This window comes from Tupaia chinensis, unplaced genomic scaffold (assembly GCF_000334495.1).
Source record: "Tupaia chinensis unplaced genomic scaffold, TupChi_1.0 Scaffold000316_1, whole genome shotgun sequence".
NCBI lineage: Eukaryota > Metazoa > Chordata > Mammalia > Scandentia > Tupaiidae > Tupaia > Tupaia belangeri.
Window position 1 is genome coordinate 4,986,524 of NW_006159809.1, and position 5,376 is coordinate 4,991,899.

Sequence of the window (5,376 nt, forward strand, 5' to 3'; positions counted from 1 at the left end):
CCCGGTGGGAAAGCGGGGGGGGGGGCCCGGCCCAAAAACCCCGGAAAAAAAAAAAACTTTTTTTTAAAAAAAAAAAAAAAAAAAAAAAAAGTCATATACAGGATTGCTCTAGGGATAAAATGAGGTAATGGCTATAAAGCACATGGGCCGGTGTGGGCTGAAATTCAGCATCTGTAATTATTAACTATTAATATTAATAATAATCCAAGCACGTGGGTAAATTCCCAGGGTCTGGCACACAGTAAACACTGAATAATGGGTGGAAGTACGATAATTACTTTAACCCCCCCCCCAGCCTCTAATTTCTCCCAACTTGTGACGGAGGGGCCCCAGGGCTTGCAGCGAACACCTCAATATTAATGTGCCTATCCATTTATTCATCATTCGGCTGCAGGGTCCGCGGGGGGCGAGCCCGTCGCAGCTGTAGGTTCCCCCCAATCCTAATCCCGCGCCGGGAAGTCGGCCGCGGCGGCAGCCCACCAGCTTCCAGGTCGTGGATGCTGGCCTTCCCTGCTCGGGCGGGAATCGCTCTGCTTTCGCTTGGACATTTTCTGGTGTGGGGGTAGAGAGGTGTAGGCTCGAGGAGTCAGGGTTTGGTCCGAGACGAGGGAGGCAGAGGGTCGTGCATCACCCTAAGGGCATGACCATCCTACAAGGGGCCAACTGCGACCATTTTAGGGCAAAGGCTTTCCCGAGCAGGGACACTTTAAAGGAAGATTTGGGATTGGCGGGGAGTCGCCGAGCGGGTATTTCGTTCCGAGTCGAGGTCTGCACAGTCCCCTAGGCGGGGCAGGGTTGCGACGGGTGCCCCAGTCGGGGGCGGGGCCAAGGTGGAAGCCCCGCCCACTCCTCTGCAGAGGCCGCGCGCCCCGCCCCCGGGTTTAAAACATAGTGCTAAACATGAGCTAGTTTAGTACTACCTCCCATATGGGAGGTTCTTTTTTCATATCCCCAGACCTCCATGAGCACACTGGGTTCATGTGTGCCCCTCATATGGGGCTGGCTAAGGCTGGGGGTGAATCATGGCATCAAGATCCTGATGTGGGTGTGGTCTCTATCTTTCTGTGTTTCTCAGTCTTTTTAAAATTTTCTTAATTGCTTTCCGGGGGGCGGGCCGCGGAGCGGGCGGCCGGGCCCTCCCGCTGGCTGCCCACGCACGTCCAAGTGACGGTGCTGCGGGCCCGTGGGCTGCGGGGCAAGAGTTCCGGTGCCGGCAGCACCAGCGACGCGTACACGGTGATCCAGGTGGGCCGCGAGAAGTACAGCACGTCGGTGGTGGAGAAGACGCAGGGCTGCCCCGAGTGGCGCGAGGAGTGCTCCTTTGAGCTGCCGCCGGGCGCCCTGGATGGCCTGCTGCGGGCGCAGGAGGCCGCCGCCGGCCCGGCGGCCTGGGCCGCGGGCTCTGCTGCCGCCTGCGAGCTGGTGCTCACCACCATGCACCGCTCGCTCATCGGCGTTGACAAGTTCCTGGGCCAGGCCACGGTGGCACTGGACGAGGTCTTCGGCGCAGGGCGCGGCCAGCACACGCAGTAAGTTGGGGACGCGGGGGTCTAGAAACGGTTAAAAGGCCCACCGGGCGGGGCTGGTATGGGGAGCAAGACCCCGAACCTTGGCGGAGGTGGTGTGCCCCTTGCCTCGCGCTCAAGGCATAAACCGACAGATAAGTCGGTTCTCTTTTCGGGGTGCCCTTATGGCTCCCCAGACATGTACTGTGCTGTCTTGGACCTTGGGAGGTCTATGGGCGGTCTGGAGGGAGGTGCGGTTGGCTGCCAAGTATGGCGGCCAAGCGTTAGTAGATTGTCAAATAAAGTTAGTAGGATCTAGAGACTTTGGGGCTATGGAAACCCCAAGGAGGGACATTTTGGAGCCATTCTTAGGGCTGGGGCCAGTCTTCCTTTCTTGGAAGAGGAGGAGAAGTGAGGGCGCATGCCCCGCCTGCAGGAGAGTGGAGAAGTGGTGCCTGACCCTGTGGGTCACGAAGGTGAAGTGTTATCCCCCAGGGCGGGATTGAACCGAGACACCTCACCAAAACTCAAAACTAGAGGTTTGTAGGCCATCTGCCTCTGCCTGGTCCTCGGATGCCCTCCGCTGTCTAGAGACATCTTTCTGGGCCCTGCCTTTGTGTGTCCTGCCTGTGTCCCTGGCTTGAGGACAGGAGGACCTAAATAAAGGGAGGAAACCACCCGCAGCCTGTGTCCTGCTATGCCTTGCCAAAGGTAGAGGCAGGGTCATGTTTAAGGCACAGCAGGAGCTGGCTCCCAGCCACTTCCACCTGGAAGGGCCAGTGGGTTTCTTTAATCATTTATTTTGGCAGCATTTAACCTTGCCTCTGTTAAGAACAAGACTTCAGACTTGGAACCCCGTTTCCTGTTATGGGCCTAGAAGCCAGATCCCTGGGGCTGACAACCTGTGGTAGATCACTTAAGCGGTTAACTTGGGAGTGATCTGGGTGGGTGGGTCAGGACTGAGGCAGGGGTGTGCCCTAGGAGAGGAAAAGTACTGGAAAGGTTTGCCCCAGTGGGGTGGCATCCTGAATAAATCTAGGAAGGCCTGCTGGAGGAGAAGGATGAGCCTTGAGGCCAGTGCAGACCCACATGAAAGCAGGAGCTGGAGAGAAAAGGATCTGACCTTGAATGGTTTTCAAATGGTGGACAGGAAAGGGCCTTCCTGGCTGGCCCTTGGCCCTGGGGCCTGGGGTGGGAGGTGGGTTAGCGTAGGGCAGACTCCAGGCTGGACTGTGACCTGACTCCATCTCCCCCTCCCCTGGCCTCCTCTCCTTCCCTCATGACTTTGGTTGCTGGGTGTGGGATCATGTGGTATAGCTTGGCTCTTGTTTTGTTTTTTCCTCTTCCTTTCTGTCCTCTCCCTCCTTCCTGGCTCGGGGTGCCCAAGGGGAGGGGATGTGGGCATTAAACCCTCCCCTAGATCTCTTAGCCACCCCTCCCTTTTTTTTCAAAAGAGACGCCTGTCCCCAAATCACTGCCCCCTTCCCCAGTCCTTTTCCCTCCACCACTGAGCTACTAATCACCACTGAGACTGGTTGATGACACATGTGGTGTGTGTGGTGTGTGTGTGTGTGTGTGTTGGGGGGTGGGGGTGGGGATCAGTTCTGGAGGGAGAAACCTAAAAAATAAAAAGCTCTAGTCTTTCAGGGAAGGGCTGCTTTCATTTTTTCCAATTCCTGCCCTTGCTTTCCTCTTGGCCTCTGGATCTTCCTTAGCTGAGCTGAGCTGGCCCAGCCCGAAGGTCCAGGTGGGCCTGTTTTCAGCCAAGAACAGTCTGTCTTAGAAACTGACTTAGCATCCCTTGATCCGAATGGGAGCCTTAATTCACTTTGTAGAAGTCATCTTTTCCACCAGAATCTTTCCACACCCACCTGGATCCCTTTCCTCTGATGCATTGACCTGGGTTATTTATAGAACGTGGAGGAGGCAGGAGCAGGGATGGGGCACTTAACAATGGGCAGGGGAAGTGTCTGAAATTGACCAGCCCCTCTCGGTCAGTGGATCTAACAGTGTGCCCACTGGCAGAGGAGAGGGTCCCCACCACCCACCTCCAGCTCACGTGGCACCCTGGTCTGGGCTGGTGAGACAGTGAGCTGCACATTGCCTGGCAGGGAGAAGGCAAGGTGGAGGGATGAGCATGTACCCTCCTCAGCTTTGGCTAATGGTGGAAAAGAACAGTATCCACTTTTTAACTCTGGGAGCTGGCTGTGGTGGTCTTGGGGTGGGCAGATGGTACCACCGTGTCACCAAGAAAGAACCTGTCCGGGTTTGTGGTTAGTAGGAGAGGGCTGAGGAGTCGCGTGGAACAGACCCCAGTCCCACACCTGCAACCTCGTGGCAAGTCACGCAAGCTCTCGGTGCCTCAGTTTTCTCCCTGTGAGGTGGGGCTTGTCCAGCCTTCACAGGGTTGGTGTGAAGGATGAAAGGAGAGTGAAGGAAAGCTCCTTGTGTCGTCCCTGGCATTGTAGGTGACCAGCGGACAGCAGAGGTGGTGGAGGGAGGTTTAGGTAATCCTGTCTGACTGCCCTAGTCTAGAAGAGCTCTCACATGGTGGGGGAGATAGCCCAGAACTTGGAGCCTGGGAGAGCCCCGGTGGGTGGCAGAGTACACACAGGGCTGTGAGAGTCCCAGTGGAGTGAGCTGGCCCTTTATAGCCCTCTGCCATTCTCTTTGCTACTAAGCTTGAGAACTGGTGCTGGGCTTGGGAGGCCTCTGCAGCCCTGAAGCCAGGAGAGGTCAGCCTACAGGTCTGCCACTCCCCTCCTTGCAGCCTGGCTTGGAGCATCCCCCCGTTCTGTCGGGAAGGCAGGACAGCACGTCTTGAAAACCTGGACATTGAGGTTTCACTCCCAGGGCTCTGACAGACTAGCAGGGAGGTTACTTCCCTCATTTCCTCATTTCTGCAAAGGTCACAATGGTAGAATTATACAGATTAAACAAGACACCATGTGTAAAAGCTTTGGTATTTATATTCTGAATGCATACAAGCTTTCAAAATACTCATGTTGGTGTTACTCTGAGGCCCTGCTTTACATGATGGTGGTAGCTGGGGTTCTGGGTGCTTCAGCAGCCCCCAAAGATTCTTTGTTAGTGGGGTGCTCTTTGAGATGAGAGATTTCATTGGAGGCTTCCAAATAATCCAAGAGGAAATTCTCGAAATGAAATGTAATGTAGTGTATAAGGAACCTGTACTCCTCCTTCTCTGCGAAACCATACATAGTTCCCATGGGTCCAGAAATCCTAAGAGATGCTTCTACTTTATTTCCTTTCTGATTTTTACCTCCGGCATCCTTCCCAGGACTGCGCCTGTGTTTGTCTCCCTGACTCCCCAGGCAGAGATTGGGGTGGCGGTAGTGGTGGTTGGTTAGTTCTCTTTGTTCTCTGTGGGGTCAGATGGGTCATTAGATCTATCTGGCCTTTATGCCATTTTAAAAGTTTACTTATTTATTTCCTTCCATGAGAGACAGATAGACTTAAAAACACCCCAACAGAATATTCACACCATCACCTACCCCACCATAGCCAGTCCAGATTGTGGGCACGTGTATGCAGCCTGGTGTGGACAAGAAGGTCCCCAGGCATGAACCCAGGGCCTTCACCTGGGTCCAGTAGTTACCACTGCCACCAGGCAGTTCATGTAGGGCAGACTCCAGGCTTGACGGTGACCTGATTCCATCTCCTGTGTCCTATTGGCATGGATTACACATGGAGCACGGGGTTCGGAAATGGCCCCAAACATCAGATAGGGAAGGAAGGAGCAGCGGTGATTGGGGGTCGAGGAGATAGGAAATCTGCCAGAAGGCCGTTTTGGTTGGGGAGACCTGGTCCTTCCTCTCTGGAAAGATGGTCTGTATGTTGGGGTGGAGGGCAC